This window comes from Rhinatrema bivittatum, chromosome 2 (genome assembly GCF_901001135.1).
Source record: "Rhinatrema bivittatum chromosome 2, aRhiBiv1.1, whole genome shotgun sequence".
Classification (NCBI taxonomy): Eukaryota; Metazoa; Chordata; class Amphibia; order Gymnophiona; family Rhinatrematidae; genus Rhinatrema; species Rhinatrema bivittatum.
Window position 1 is genome coordinate 320,772,310 of NC_042616.1, and position 17,405 is coordinate 320,789,714.

A 17,405-nucleotide genomic window follows, 5' to 3' on the forward strand; every position below is an offset into this window, starting at 1 on the left:
TAGTACTGAAATCTTGCTTCTTTTAAGTCTAGGCACAACTCATTCTGAATTTGATTCTGGAACATCCTACATGCTCATTTTACTTGATAGTACAGTTATTTTTGACACCATAAATCATATTGCTCTTCATCTCTTGGTTGTCAGAAATTAGGATAGCTGGATCAGTCTTAGCTTGGTTTACATCATAACTATCACATTACTCACAGCAGGTTAGGTTAGGGCCACCTTGTTCCTCCTGGACTACGATAGTCTCAGGTGTCCCACATAGTTCATCCCTCTTTGCTGACCTCTTCAATGTATATCTCATTTTTCTGTGTCTTCAGCTTGCCCAGTTTGTGGTGCTATACAAACTGTGGGGCGGATTTTAAAAGCCCTGCTCGCGTAAATCCGCCCGGATTTACGCGAGCAGGGCCTTGCGCGCCGGTGCGCCTCTTTTCCATAGGCCGCCGGCGCGCGCAGAACCCCGGGACGTGCGTAGGTCCCGGGGTTTTTGGACGGGGGCGTGTCGGGGGCGTGTCGGGGGTGGGGCCGAACAACGCGGCATTTTGGGGGCGGGACGCGGTGTTTCGGGGGCGGGCCCGGGGGCGTGGTTTCGGGCCGGGGCGTTCCGGGGGCGTGGCCAAGCCCTCCGGAACCGCCCCCGGGTCGGGTCTCGGCGCGCCAGCAGCCCGCTGGCGTGCGTGGATTTACGCCTCCCTCCGGGAGGCGTAAATCCATGGATAAAGGTAGGCGGGGGGTTTAGATAGTGCCGGGGGGGTGGGTTAGGTAGAGGAAGGGAGGGGAAGGTGAGGGGAGGGCGAAAGAGAGTTCCCTCCAAGGCCGCTCCGATTTTGGAACGGCCTTGGAGGGACGGAGGCAGGCTGCGCGGCTCGGCGCGCGCCGGCTGCCCAAAATCGGCAGCCTTGCGCGCGCCGATCCAGGATTTTAGAGGATACGCGCGGCTATGCGCGTATCTTATCAAATCCAGCGTACTTTTGTTTGCGCCTGCTGTGTAAACAAAAGTACGTGATCGTGCAGTTTTTAAAAATCTACCCCTGTATGCAGACTAGGGATGTGAATCGTGTCCTCGATCGTCTTAACGATCGATTTCGGCTGGGAGGGGGAGGGAATCGTATTGTTGCCGTTTGGGGGGGTAAAATATCGTGAAAAATCGTTAAAAATCGTGAAAAATCGAAAAATCGAAAAATCGAAAAACCGGCACATTAAAACCCCCTAAAACCCACCCCCGACCCTTTAAATTAAATCCCCCACCCTCCCGAACCCCCCCCCCAAATAACTTAAATAACCTGCGGGTCCAGCGGCGGTCCGGATCGGCAGCGGTCCGGAACGGGCTCCTGCTCTGAATCTTGTCGTCTTCAGCCGGCGCCATTTTCCAAAATGGCGCCGAAAAATGGTGGCGGCCATAGACGAAAAAGATTGGACGGCAGGAGGTCCTTCCGGACCCCCGCTGGACTTTTGGCAAGTCTCGTGGGGGTCAGGAGGCCCCCCACAAGCTGGCCAAAAGTTCCTGGAGGTCCAGCGGGGGTCAGGGAGTGATTTCCCGCCGCAAATCGTTTTCGTACGGAAAATGGCGCCGGCAGGAGATCGACTGCAGGAGGTCGTTCAGCGAGGCACCGGAACCCTCGCTGAACGACCTCCTGCAGTCGATCTCCTGCCGGCGCCATTTTCCGTACGAAAACGATTCGCGGCGGGAAATCGCTCCCTGACCCCCGCTGGACCTCCAGGAACTTTTGGCCAGCTTGTGGGGGGCCTCCTGACCCCCACGAGACTTGCCAAAAGTCCAGCGGGGGTCCGGAAGGACCTCCTGCCGTCCAATCTTTTTCGTCTATGGCCGCCGCCATTTTTCGGCGCCATTTTGGAAAATGGCGCCGGCTAAAGACGACAAGATTCAGAGCAGGAGCCCGTTCCGGACCGCTGCCGTTCCGGACCGCCGCTGGACCCGCAGGTTATTTAAGTTATTTGGGGGGGGTTCGGGAGGGTGGGGGATTTAATTTAAAGGGTCGGGGGTGGGTTTTAGGGGGTTTTAGTGTGCCGGCTCACGATTCTAACGATTTATAACGATAAATCGTTAGAATCTGTATTGTATTGTGTTCCATAACGGTTTAAGACGATATTAAAATTATCGGACGATAATTTTAATCGTCCTAAAACGATTCACATCCCTAATGCAGACAATATACAGTTCTGCTTCCCATTAAAATCGACTGATGCTTTCACCTCCATGTGCTTGGCTTCCATTTGTATCTACTTACAAAATAATATGCTTTCCCTAACCTTAACAAAACTGAAATAATCATTCTTGGCTGATCTCCATCATTCTGAATTCTGTTTGCTTTTTATTTGGAGGGCAATACTCTCCCAGTTCTGCAGAAACTGAATAATCTTGGGGGTTATAATTGACCCCAAGCTATCCTTGCAACATCAAGTTAAATGTTATCCAATTTTCATTTGCCAAGCTTAAAATGGTTTGACATTTGAAACCTCTGTTGGAACCACACGATTTCCACACAGTTTTGCAATCACTTGTACTGACTCGTCTTGATGATTGTAACTCCCTCTATCTCTATCTTCAGATTATTCAAAAGGCAGCAGCTTCTTGTTTACAGGCTCAAAAATGCATAAAACACATAACTCCTGTAGTAAAATCCTTACATTAGCTACCTATATCATGGCCCATACAGTACAACCTTCTATAAAATGTGATATCACCCTGGATCTCTTCATCTTTAATAATAAACACTCCATTTCGTATGCTCCTGTTGCAGTTGGACACTGCTGGAGAGATAGTGGACCCTTGGGCCGACCTACTTAGTGAGGCAGAGTAGGCCGGGAGGCGGAGCCACAAGCCAGAGGAGTTCACCCAGGAACCAGGGACCCCCCAGGAGGAGCCCGTAGGGTCCCAGGTACTCGAGACTTGGAAGTGAGACAGAAAGTCCAGAGGCTGAGAGAGGCGTAGGCCGGGACCAGAGTGAGGGGAAGGAAAGTAAGTCCAAGGTACCCAGTAGGCAGGGGACCGGCTGCACAGGGCCGAGGGCCGGCTGAAGGCAGGGCAGCGGGTGGCAGCAGAGTCTGTAGCAAACCGGAGTCTGAAGCAGGCTGTAGGCTGAAGCGGAGTCTGTAGCAAACCGGAGTCTGAAGCAGGCTGTAGGCTGAAGCGGGGTCTGTAGCAAGCCGGAGTCTGAAGCAGGCTGTAGGCTGAAGCGGAGTCTGTGGCAAGCCGGAGTCAGGGGCTGGCTGCAGGCTGAAGCAGAGTCAGAGGCAAACCGTAGTCAGAGGCAGGCAGCAGGCAGAAGCGGAGTCAGAGGCAAACCGTAGTCAGAGGCAGGCAGCAGGCAGAAGCGGAGTCAGAGGCAAACCGGGGTCGGAAGCAGACAACGTGAAGATCACCAGGAATGCAACTAAGACCAACTATGGAGTTGTGAACCTCGTTGCAAGGCGATGAGAGAGAGTCTGAGCGCCGATTATATCGGGACTTGGGCGTGACGTCAGCAGCGCGGGCGGGGCCAGGCTTCCGGGAGCTGGGCGCTCAAGAGGGACGTCCTCGCACGCGCGCGAGGCTGACGAGAAGCAGGCACGTAATGGCGGCCGCCACGTGGAGAGAGAGAAGCCCCTGGGGCCCGGAGCGGGTGGAACGCGGTGATCCTTACAGCGGAGGTAGGCGGGCTTGGGCCCTAACAGAAGGGAAGCGGTATGGACCGCAACATGCTCCATTCTTCAAATTAATTGTTGCTGAATATTCCTTTCCCTAGAGTTGCACAGCTCAGTTATATGGGAATAATCCTTTTCTCTCTGTAGCCCAACAATATGATAGAACTATCTGCCATTCAAAATCTACAACAATAACTGGGTTTAAAAAAGGTTTAGACACATTTCTGGAGGACAGATCCATAGATAAGTATTAGCCAGATAGACCTGGGTATCTCCAAGCAATACTTCTGAAGGTAGCAATAGATAGATATTGACTTTCCTTTTAGCATGTGCTGGATTATAACAAGTGACTCACCTAGCAACTGTTGGAGACAGGATTTTAGCTCAATGGTTCATTGATCTGTCTCAGCATGGCACTTCTTTTGATCTTATCCTTTCTTCTCTTTTTTTTATTTTACTTTTGAAGTAAAGGTATTATGGTCTCTCTCTCTCTTTCTCTCTCTCTCTCGCCGAGGGTTTGATTGAAGGGATGGCTCCCGGACCCCCCGCTAGACCACCAGGTACATGTAAAAGGTTTTGGGGGGGTTGGGAGGGTGGGAGAAGCAAAGGGGTAATTTGTAAAGGGTCGGGGTGGGTTTTTTTTTTTATCGGGCCATCGGCGCCATTTTTATCAGTGGTAGCCAAAATGGCACCGATGGCCCGAGAGCGGGAGATCGCGCCGGGCCCCCCCCCCCCACTGGACCACCAGGTAATTTAACATTTTTGGGGGGGGTTCGGGAGGGTGGGACAGCAAAGGGGTCATTTGTAAAGGGTCGGGGTGGGTTTTTTTTATCTGCTCAGGCCTCACTAAAAAATTAACGATGTGAATTGGAATCGGAACCGATTCCAATTCACATCTCTAATGATCCGACTTTTTTCTCCCTCCATCCAAACCTGATCGTTAAAACGATCAGGCACATGATTCACATCTCTAGTAATAATTATATAAGAGATGTTGATTACTTCAGATTTTCTATGTCAAGATTGTTTTCTTGGTTTGTATGATTATTAAAACCTTGATAAAAAATAAAATAAAATAAAAGTGGCAGTCCTCAACCCTACCTGGCTAATAGTTGTTAACGGACCTGAAAATGCTTTTAAGTCCAGTTATTACGTGACCACTTCTTCAAGCAAAGAATTCCACTGAAAGCATTGCAGATTGTCCAAAACTCTGCAGCCAGTTTACTTACATGTACCAGGATGCATCAACAATTCACACCTTTTCTAGCATCATTACTTTGGATCCCCATAGAATTCAGAATATAATATAAAATATTTTCAATTGTGCATAAGCTAATTCAAAATGATTCCATCTCGTGGTTTAATCCCACCATTAAAAATCTACAAACCAAACCGAGTATTGCGCTCAGGAAATAAGAATCTGTTAAAAATACCATGAATTAAAGGAGCAAGATTGTGTATAACTAGTGAAAGGGCACTCTCTAAGGCCGCTCCTGAAATAATGAACTCTCTTCCGGAGCAGATTCAGCTGATTTCTTGCAGTAAGGGATTAAAAAAGGCATTGAAAAAACATTTGTTTATGCAAGCATTCAAAGTAATCTAAACACAGATTACTGTATAAGCAATATGTTTATTTTGATGTCTATGTATTGTTTGACCAATCAATTTTGTTTTTAATTATATATGTCTTACTATAAACCGCTATGAACTATGGGAAATATGCGGTCTATACATTGATTTTAAATAAGCATTTTTTCCCATAGACACAAAATGGGAGTACATCTTTAGTAAATGACCCCGTAAATTTGTTTTTAATTTTCTATGAGTTTCCTAAATGCATTATTTTTATTAATATTCACAACCTGTTTATTGTCAATATTTGATTCCATTCATTTGGAAACATTCATATTAGTCTACTCTGTATTGTGAGATTTCTTCCAAATCCTTTTAGATAATATTTTATTTTCCCTGCTTTATCTATTGGAGACACCTCATTGTGAACCATCTGTTCCACAGTAACTGTTGGATTAATTGCATTATTAACATTTCTTTATAATGAATAAGGCCTCCAATAAAACAGAGGTTGCAAGAAGTTACAAAATGAAAAAATGAAAAATAAAGAATAATAATTTAAAGAACCAAGAATAACTCCATCTCCATCCCACCACCCACCCAAAAATAAGCAAACAATAATCACAAAACTTGATCTTCAGATATTAAACCTCTAAATAAGGAGGACAATTGCTAAAAACTAACTCAGGCTGATGTTTATGCTTTTTAAAAAAAAAAATCAAACATCCTATCTGGATCAAATAATAATCATATTTTCAGTTCAAATACAATATTACAATTATAAGGATAATTAAAGGGAAAAAAATGCTCCCATATCAATTACTTTTTGTCTATAGGACAAAAACTATTGCCTACACAGCTGAGTTACCTAGCAACATCAAGATAAATTATTATCCATTGATCTAGCAATCTAGCAACTCTTTCTCTCTATTACATAAAACTGTTTCAAAATCAAATCACGATCTGGTTCTAACAAAAAGGACACAAATAATGTAGCCTTCTCAAGAGATTCAAGCATCTGATGTAAAGACAGATCTTCTGCAAAGGAATTATAAGTGTTAACCCACAGCAGACTCTTAGAATTGTTTTCAACAGATTTAATCTTATTTTCTATATTAGTCAGTAAATAAGTTTTTACCAAAAGGAGCAATGCAGAATCTGAGGCCTCCAAAATTTCTTTTAGGTAAAGATCCAGACTGGAAACATTTTCCACCTTGGGGATGTTAAAAAACTCACATTTCTAATTTTCAATGATTTTTTTTTCGGTATTCTCCATTTTCTGTCCTGACACAAGTTTACTTATAAGCAGAATTTAATAACTTTTGCAAACAATAAACATTTGAACCAGTCTCCATAATGTTTTTGGGGAACAACCTCAGTCATCAACTCTTGAGAACCAAGTATTTCATACCCCAAGCTCATAAAAAACATAACAAGATAAAATATGCCATGCTGGGTCTGATAAAGGTCTATTGAGCCCAGCATTATGTATCTACCAGTGGTCAGTTCAGGTCACAAAAAACAGGCAGCTCCCCAAAAATAGACCTAATTCCCAAGTCTAGCTGGTTAATATCTGTTTTTGGACTTTTCTCCATGAACTTGTTGCAATCTCTTTTAATCCCACTATTCTAGTTCCTTTGACCATGTACTCTGGCAACAGATTCCAAATTTTGATTTTGTATTGAGTGAAAAGGTTAATTTCTACAATGTGTTTTAAATGTGCTCGTTAGTTACATGAAGTGCCCCCCCATTGTAGAATCATTAGAACGGATAAATAGCCATGCCTATTAACCCTTTTGAGTGTACTCTTGATTTTATAACCTGCTAGCTTGTCCCCTCCGCAGATGTCCGACAAATGCAATGAATTAGGAACTTTCTTCCACTCCAAAATCAGCAACCTCGTTGCAAAGTTTCCCCCCCCCCCCACCTCCCTTCACCATATACAAAAACTCTGGCCTCTCCCTAGACTCCTTCGACACTACCTCCACTTCTGAGATATCAACTCTACTAAAGAAAATGAAACCCTCCACCCACCCTGAGGACTTTATTCCTACTAAAGCCCTTTTAACCATATCAGAAACAATCGCCAAACCCCTATCAGAAATTATTAAATGCTTTCTCACTGTTGTGGTTCAATAAAAGCTTCCCAAGTTTTCTTATCCAAAACAGCTAACTTCCCTCCCAATCAGTCTTCAAAACAAAGATCCTTTAAGTTTGAAATCATTTATTGCATAGATAATTTCCTATTACTCACAATTCTTGCTTTCAAACGCATATGCTTCTGGCAGAGATCTTTGTAGCTGGAGGTAGGCAGGAGAAGGGAGATGGAGTTTCTTCAGATGCAGGGTAAGGAGCAGTGGCGTAGCCACGGGTGGGCCTGGGTGGGCAGGTGCCCACCCAACTTAGACCCAGGCCCACCCAACTGGCACCGGAACTGCAAGGCTGTCGCGGGATCCCATCCCCGCGACAGCGAACAAGAGAACCCTCGCCTCGCGCGCCATCACGGCACACGTGGGGCAGCGCTGCTGCGGCCGTATGGCCAACCGGTCTTCCTGTTCGGGGGGGGGGGGGGGAGCGGAAGCGCCGCGCGCAGCTTCCGCTTCCTCCCCCCAATGCAGGAAGATCAGCTGCCTCTCCTGCTGCCACCCCGTTCTCCTGCTATCTTCGGACCAAACGGCCCGTCGAATTTCCTGTTTGGGGGAGCGGAAGCGCCGCGCACAGCTTCCGCTTTCTCCCCCAAAGCAGGAAGTCCCGCTGCCTCTCCTGCTGCCACCGGCCTCCTGCTATCTTCGGGCGTCGGGCCGTACTGCCCGCCGATCTTCCTGCTTGGGGGGGGGAGGGAGGAAGCGGACGTTGTGCGCTGCGCTTCCGCTCCCCCCCCCCCGACAGGAAGTTCGGCGGGCTGTACGGCCCGACGCCCGAAGATAGCAGGAGTCCGGTGGCAGCAGGAGAGGCAGCTGATCTTCCTGCTTTGGGGGAGAAAGCGGAAGCTGTGCACGTGCTTGAATGTGTATGTGTGGATGAGAATGGGAGTGTGTGTGTGTGGGTGAAAACTGGAGCCTGGGTGTGTATGTGGGTGAGAATGGAAGCTTGAATATGTGGGTGAATGGGAGCTCGAATGTGTGTATGTGTGGTTGAGAATGGGAGCCTGGGTTTGTGGGTGGGTGAGAATGGGAGCTTGAATGTGTGTATATATGGGTGAGAATGAGAGCCTGGGTTTGTGTGGGTGGGTGAGAATGGAAGCTTGAATATGTGGATAAGAATGGGTGCTTGAATGTGTGTGTGAGAATAGTACCTTAAATGTGTATATGTATGGATGAGAATGGGAGCTTGAATATGTGTGGGTGAGACTGGGAGCATGGGTTTGTGGGTGAGAATGGGAGTCTGGGTTTATGTGTGTGGGTGAGAATGGGTGCCTGGATGTGCGTCTGTGTGTGCATAAGAATATAAGCCTGGGGAGGGGTGAGAAAGTGAGAACTTGAATGTGAGCTTGTGGGGGGGGGGGGGGGGGGGAGAGAGCATATGAGAGTGAGAGCTTGAGTGTGTGAGAGGGAGTCTGTGAGAGAAAGCGTGTATGTGTATGTGTGTGTGTGTGTGTGTGTGTGTGGAAGGGAAGAAGACAGTAATAGAAGAAAGACCCTGAAAAGGAATTAGGAAATGAGCTATAAGGGAAAAAATGGGAAAAAGAGACCAGGACCAACTGATTAGAAAAATACAAAGATCAGACAACAAAGGTAAAAATATATATCTATATTTTGAGATGTTAGCAATTTAAATATAAGCAACACAACCGCTCTCTCAAAATTTATGGACAGGTAGGAGCCGTGTATAAAATCGTAATAATAAGAAGGCTAAAGTACCACAAATCACCGTGAATTATGTTTGTATCATTAAGTAAACCTCATACTTAGGCGTAGATGTGAATGCTATGCTGCATAATTTGGCATTATTTATCAGTAAAAAAACAACTAGTAGACCTGCATGCCTACAGCCCACCCATGTTAACCTTGTGCCCACCCAAAAAATCAATTCTGGCTACGCCACTGGTAAGGAGATGAGGGTTTGAAGCTGATTAGTCTTTTAGGATTAAAGCGGTAGGAGGGATGTAAAAAGCCATTCGTGTAACACAGGTTACAAGCACGTGTGTCTTCTACATGGCATGGCTGAGACTGACTCACAGTCTTGGAGAGTGATTACAGGAAGTGTCCCCACGGGTTGGGGCCAGGGGCGAGATCCAATGATGGCGAGCCTAGGATCCATGTGACACAGGGGGGAACATGAAGGGCAGTCCCTTCAGCCAATAAGGCACTTAAGAAGACCCAAGTTAGATTGAGAGAGCATGCAGACCCTTTCCCAATGGGAGGAGCAGAGGGTAGGGGGCTTCTGTTAAAGGCAAACTCCCTTTAAAGGCAAGGCTCCCAAACCTTTATCCTGGGTTACAGAAAGTGTCACGAGTTCTCAGAAGGGAGGGGCTGTAGTAAACACAGGTGGGCTGCAATGTATACAGTCACAAACATGTACCCTTTACTGGGGACAGAACACTCACACTAGGTCAGGTCCCATCTGCATTGAAACAAGCCATCCTCAAATCCATCTTAAAAAAACCAAACCTAGACACTTTGGTCCCAGCTAATTTTAGACCAATTTCTAATCTTCCATTTCTGGCCAAACTCTTAGAGAGAGTTGTCAATTCACAGCTCATAGACCACATTGAAAATCATAATCTCCTATATCCTTCCCAATTTGGCTTCAGAAAATTTTTCAACACTGAAACACTTTTGTTATCCCTAATTGACACCATTCTCAAGGGTATGGACAAAGGCCAATCATTTATCCTAGCCCTACTAGACATCTCTTCAGCGTTCGACACTGTCAGCCACAATATACTTATTGATCGCTTTACTGACAGGTATATCAGGAACAGCCTTAAGCTGGTTTGCATCTTTCTTATTCAACTTTCAATATAAAGTTAAAATTGGTAACCATGAATCGGACCCCATTAACCTAACACACGGCATACCACAAGGTTCTTCTCTCTCCCCTATTCTTTTCAACATCTACCTCATGCCCTTATGCCAACTCCTGGCCGACCTTGGACTTACGCACTTCATCTATGCAGTTGATGTACAGATTCTCATTCCTATCACAGACTCATTACCCTATGCTCTGACAACCTGGAACAACTGCCTCTCTTCAATTAATTCCCTCCTCACCAACCTCAACCTGGCCTTAAATACAACAAAAACAGAGCTCCTTTATATTTCCCCAGCTCGCCTCAATCCACACCCTTCTGTATACCCCTATTCCTTCTCCCAACATGTCAGAGACCCAGGTTTCACCCTCGATAACCATCTCAGTCTCCAAAAACACATCAACAACACGACCAAAGATTGTTTTTACAAACTACAGGTTCTAAAGAAACTAAGACCATTGCTACACCATACTGACTTTCAAATAGTCCTCCAAGCTGCCATCTTTACAAAGATAGACTACTGCAATTTGCTTCTCTTAGGCCTCTCAGCAGCATCAATCAAACCCCACCAAATGCTGCAAAATGCAGCAGCAAGATTTCTAACTATTTATTTTATTTATTTAAACAGTTTTTATATACCGTTGATTAGACAAAGTCCATCTCTATGGTTCACAATTTCTACATTACATTAACATAGAGAGAAAGGAAAAATTACAATTTCTCATAGATATAAAATTCACTAAAAGACAGTAAATTAATTAAAACTTCTAAAATGCCATCTAAATATGAATTATAAAACCTAGGAGTATAAAATTATAACTTACAGATATGATTAAGATAATTAAAAGTAAAATTAAAAGTAGAATAAAATAAAATAAAGGTGCTGCCCTTCAAGAGATTCTACTTGCTTTCGTGGGAACCCTGCCATTTATTCTGCATCAAATGCTCGCTGGAATAACCATGTTTTCAGATCTTTCCTAAATTTCTTATTGTCTTGCTGTAGTCTCAGGTTAGTGGGCATTTCATTCCTGTATTTGGGGCCCGCGATTGATAGCGCTCGCTCCCTGACTTCGCATAAGTGGGCAGATTTAATATTCGGAATCACGAGAAGACCTTTGTTTGATGATCTCAAATTACGTTGTGGTATGTGTAATCTTATTGCTGCGTTCAGCCAGTCTGTCCCTTCTCCATACAGAATCATGTGGATAATACATTAGGATGTGAATCGTGTGATCGATCATCTTAACGATCAATTTTGGCTGGGGGGGGGGAGGGAATCTGATCGTCGCGGTTTTGTTTTTTTAAAAATCGTTAAAATCGTAAATCGGGGGAGGGCGGGAAAACCGGCACACTAAAACAACCCTAAAACCCACCCCGACCCTTTAAAATAAATCCCCCACCCTCCCGAACCCCCCAAAATGTTTTAAATTACCTGGGGTCCAGTGGGGGGTCCCGGTGTGATCTTCCACTCTCGGGCCACGGCTGCGTTAATAGAAATGGCGCCGGTGGCCCTTGCCCTTACTATATGACAGGGCAAAGATAGCGCCGGCGCCATTTTGGTTCCTGTCCCCCGACGTCACGAGCGCAGGAGATCGCTCCCAGACCCCCGCTGGACCCCCAGGGACTTTTGGCCAGCTTGGGGGGGCCTCCTGACCCCCACAAGACTTGCCAAAAGTCCAGCGGGGGTCCGGGAGCGACCTCCTGCACTCGGGCCGTATTGCCGTATTGCAAAATGGTGCCGGCCATACGGCCATACAGCCGGCGTCATTTTGCAATATGGCAATACGGCCGTACGGCCGGCGCCATTTTGCAATACGGCCCAATTGCAGGAGGTAGCTCCCGGTACCCCGCTGGACTTTTGGCAAGTCTTGTGGGGGTCAGGAGGCCCCCCCAAGCTGGCCAAAAGTCCCTGGGGGTCCAACGGGGGTCCGGGAGTGATCTCCTGTGCTCGTGACGTCGGGGGACAGGAACCAAAATGGCGGCGGCGCTACCTTTGCCCTGTCATATGACAGGGCAAAGGTAGCGCCGGCGCCATTTCTATTAACGCAGCCATGGCCCGAGAGTGGAAGATCACACCGGGACGCCCCCACTGGACCCCAGGTAATTTAAAACATTTTGGGGGGGGGGTTCGGGAGGGTGGGGGATTTATTTTAAAGGGTCGGGGTGGGTTTTAAGGTTGTTTTAGTGTGCTGGTTTTCCCACCCTCCCCCTTCCCCTCCCCCTCCCCTGATTTACGATTTTTGACGATAAATCGGGGGAATTCCTATTGTATCGCGCCTCTAACGATTTTTGATGATTTAAAATATATCGGACGATATTTTAAATCGTCAAAAAACGATTCACATCCCTATAATACATAAAGCTTTAAAGATTATCCTCTGTTCAATCGGGAGCCAATGTAATTCTTTCAAAATTGGAGTGATATGATCCCTCTTTCTTGTATTCGTTAATATACGTACGGCGGTATTTTGTAAAATCTGCAAAGGTCGTAAAGTTCTTTTTGGCAAGCCCAGTAACATTGCGTTGCAGTAGTCTAGTCCTGTAAATATCAGGGCCTGTAATACTGTTCTAAAATTTTTTGGGGAAAGCTAAGGTTTAAGAAGTTTCAACATCATTAATTTATAATAACCTTCCTTCACTTTCTTGGCGATATGTGCTTGCCCATTAAATTCTGTGTCGACATAAAAACCCAAATTTCTCGTAATGTTTACTATTTCAATCTTATTATCAATATTTAAGCTTGGCTTTCTTTCATCATTTCTCCTTTTCCTCTCTAAAATGATAAAAACACTTTTCTCTAAATTCAAAATTAATTTCAATTGTGTTAAAACTTGTCTAATTATTTCTAAGTACATTTTTATCAATTTGCAAGTCTCATCAACTCACGCAGATCTGACCACATCACACTGATACACAAAAATTTCCATTGGCTCCCTATATCATCTAGAATTCTCCGTAAGAGCCTCACCATTATCCATAAAACCTTGCACAACAACATTCATTGGCTTAATGATGCTCTCTAATACTGTACCCCCAACAGACCCACCAGAACTGCTTACAAAGGATCCTTAGCCACTCCTACCTCCAATCTCTTGCAACTCATTTCCACAAAAAACGTGCTCTGTCCTTAGCGAGACCAACTTTATGGAACTCCATGCCTCCGGATCTCCAACAGGAACACTGCACTGCCACCTTCAAAAAAAAACTAAAGACTTGGCTGTTTGAACAAGCCTACACCTGAAGTATTCCCACGCTGCTATTTCCCACCACCCTTCTAACTCTGACTTAGTACTCCCCCACAATTCCCCCCACCCTGATGTCCACAAGCTACTACATCTGTACTATAGTTACTTGTTTTTCTATGTTGCTATTTGTTAAAAACAAAACAAAACCTGCTCTTAGGTACCGTAACACTTCACTATTTTCTCCTACCACCCAAGTTCACTTATTTCCTGTTTAATGTAACTTTATTCTTCTCATTTGGTTCATATTATTATTACCCATGTTTTCTGTAAACCGATGTGATATCTCTATGAACGTCGGCATATAAATGTTCTTAAAAAAATAAAATAAATAAATAAATAAATAAATAAATCAATCAATCAATCAATCAATCAATCTCTTTTCCAAGCTGAATAGCCTTAACCTGTTGTGTAGCTTCTCATCATAGGGGATCCATTCTATCCTCTTTATCATGTTTGTTTTCCTTCTCTGTACTTTTTTAGTTCTGCTATGGCTTTGTTTTTAGATGGGGTGACAATAACTGTACCTTGGAATGGTAACATTTAAAACATTTTGCAGGTGTACATGTACACGTGTATGCCGGCTCGTGTGAATGAATGCACTATTTTACATTTGCGCATATATGCATGCATGTTATAAAATTGACCGTACGTGCAATTTTATAGGAATGTGCGCATGTGTGCGCAAATACCACCTCTACCATGTAAGTGAGGGGATTTCACTAGGCATGAGCATTAACACAAACACCTGTTTCCCCAGTTCATTCCTAGTTTTCCCTGGTAAAGGATAGGGCTTCCTAACCATCCTAGCTAGATAGCCTCCCTTTTACCCTATTAGCCCTAAGAACAATAGAACATAAGAACATGCCATACTGGGTCAGACCAGTGGTCCATCAAGCCCAGCATCCTGTTTCTAACTGTTATGAATCCTCCTGTAGCTGTCCTACGGGAGGCTTCTCACCTCTTTCCTGTAGGCCTCTCTGAAGTCTGGGTCTCGCCTACAAACTATCCAGGATTTGCTCCAGGGCCTGGGAAGCCTTCGATGTCCTTGGGGCCTGCCTGAGGCTTGCTTGGGTCTGCATGGACTTCCTGGTTTGGGCCACGCTCTTCTCCCTAGGGGCCAGCCCACAGCACTTCTCCTCAGTTATAGGGCCAGCTAGGTGTGGCCCATCCAAACTCCTCCCAGGGAGTTGTCTGTCTTCAGCCCTATAAAAGGACTTCAACTTCCACTCAGCTTTGCCTTCGCAATGAGCCAGTCATCTGAGGAGCTTCTCCTTCCCCTTGGACTCCATGTTCCTGCTCTTGCTTGGTGTTCCAGTATTCCAAGGGATCCCTCTTCGTTTTGTCTCTGCTGATCCTGACCCCGGCCTCTGATATTCTGATGTTCCTGATGTCCTCCATCTCTACCCTCCTGATGTTCCTGATGTCCTCCGTCTCTGCCCTCCTGATGTTCCAGAAGGCCTGATGTCCTTGATGGCTAGAGGTCCTTGTGTACCTGATCTTCCTGATATCTGTCCCTGCAATGTTCCAGGTCCCTGAGTCCACCAGATGGCCACCCCAAGGGTAAATCCATTCCGTCGGTTCCTGTTTACGGTCATTGGAGCCTCTGCCAGTTGGATTCCTTTCCTGAGCCTGCCCCGCTCCTGCGTGGTCAGTGACAAGCCTTCTTAGGCTGTGTAGGGCACGTAGAGGAGAGGGTGGTCCAACACCAGCCCATTGGGTCTGCCCTGAGTAGTGGGCTGTGTAGGGTGCCCTGAGGAACAGTGCCCACTTGTCTTCGTCTAAGTTCCCCTATGGTACTTGCCAATTCTTCTTCTTGGACTGGCTGTCCGTTGTTCTTCATGCTTATTGCAGCACTCCTTGGGGCTTTTAAGGCACTCCAGATACTGCTCAACCTTCAATAGTTCATAGAAACATATATTGCTGGTAAATCAGCCAGGTTGCTATAGCCTGGATGGGAGAGGCATCCCTGACCTACTGCTGTCTACAAGGTTCATTTTCATTCCCAATCCCCTTCCTCTATGGCACTTGCTGATTTTTGCTTTTGCTCTGGCTGTTGATTTGCAAACTTTCTGCAGAACTCTTCGGGACTCTCATGCCATCCAGATACCACTCAACCTTTACTATTTGTAAGAAGCATACACTAGAGATGTGAATCGTGTCCTCGATCGTCTTAACGATCGATTTCGGCTGGGAGGGGGAGGGAATCGTATTGTTGCCGTTTGGGGGGGGTAAAATATCGTGATAAATCGTTAAAATCGTTAAAACCCGCTAAAATCGTTAAAACCCGCTAAAACCCACCCCCCGACCCTTTAAATTAAATCCCCCACCCTCCCGAACCCCCCCCCCCAAATAACTTAAATTACCTGGTGGTCCAGCGGCGGTCCGGAACGGCAGCGGTCCGGAACGGGCTCCTGCTATTGAATCTTGTTGTCTTCAGCCGGCGTCATTTTCCAAAATGGCGCCGAAAAATGGCGGCGACCATAGACCAACAGGATTCGATGGCAGGAGGTCCTTCCGGACCCCCGCTGGACTTTTGGCAAGTCTTGTGGGGGTCAGGAGGCCCCCCCCCAAGCTGGCCAAAAGTTCCTGGAGGTCCAGCGGGGATCAGGGAGCGATTTCCCGCCGCGAATCGTTTTCCGTACGGAAAATGGCGCCGGCAGGAGATCGACTGCAGGAGGTCGTTCAGCGAGGCGCCGGAACCCTCGCTGAACGACCTCCTGCAGTCGATCTCCTGCCGGCGCCATTTTCCGTACGGAAAACGATTCGCGGTGGGAAATCGCTCCCTGACCCCCGCTGGACCTCCAGGAACTTTTGGCCAGCTTGGGGGGGGGCCTCCTGACCCCCACAAGACTTGCCAAAAGTCCAGCGGGGGTCCGGAAGGACCTCCTGCCGTCGAATCCTGTTGGTCTATGGCCGCCGCCATTTTTCGGCGCCATTTTGGAAAATGGCGCCGGCTGAAGACAACAAGATTCAATAGCAGGAGCCCATTCCGGACCGCTGCCATTCCGGACCGCCGCTGGACCACCAGGTAATTTAAGTTATTTGGGGGGGGTTCGGGAGGGTGGGGGATTTAATTTAAAGGGTCGGGGGTGGGTTTTAGCGGGTTTTAGTGTGCCGGCTCACGATTCTAACGATTTATAACGATAAATCGTTAGAATCTCTATTGTATTGTGTTTCATAACGGTTTAAGACGATATTAAAATTATCGGACGATAATTTTAATCGTCGTAAAACGATTCACATCCCTAGCATACACTACTGATAGATCAGTCAGTTTGTCATAGCTCCCACTGGGACAGGCACTTGGTGCCACCTATAGCTGTCTGAGGATCCTCTCATTTCCAAACCCCTTACTCTATGGAATTTGCCAACTCTTTCTCTTAAACTGGCTGCCCATTGCTCTGCATACTTGCCAGACCACTCCATAGAACTATAACTCATTTCGTGATCCATTTACAGTTTCACTGTGGTAGCCATGTGTGCATATAAAGTGCACAGTATACTTTTTAACACCCTGGCCTTTCATTGTTCCACATGCTTGCTGCACCACTCCATATAACTATTACTGAGTTCACGACTCATTTGCAATTTCACTGTGCCAGCCATGTGTATTCATAAAGTGCATAGCTTATTATTTTACACAGGCATAAGCTACTGGTCTGGTAGATCTGTCAGATATAGCCATAGCTCTGAGTGGTAGAAGAATCCCTCACTCCAGCTGACTACAAGGTTTCTTCCCACTCCCACTCCCTTACCTCTTTGGTATTTGCTGACTTATGGTCTTGAACTGGCTGTCTATTTCCCAACACTTTTGTTTCAACACTCCTTGGGCCCTTCATACCACTCCAGATATCACTCAACCTTTACTATTTGTTAAGAGCATATACTAGTGGTAGATCCACCATATATAACTATAGCTTTGCATGGGAGAGACATCTCCCACTCTGGCTGTCTATGAGGTTCCTTAA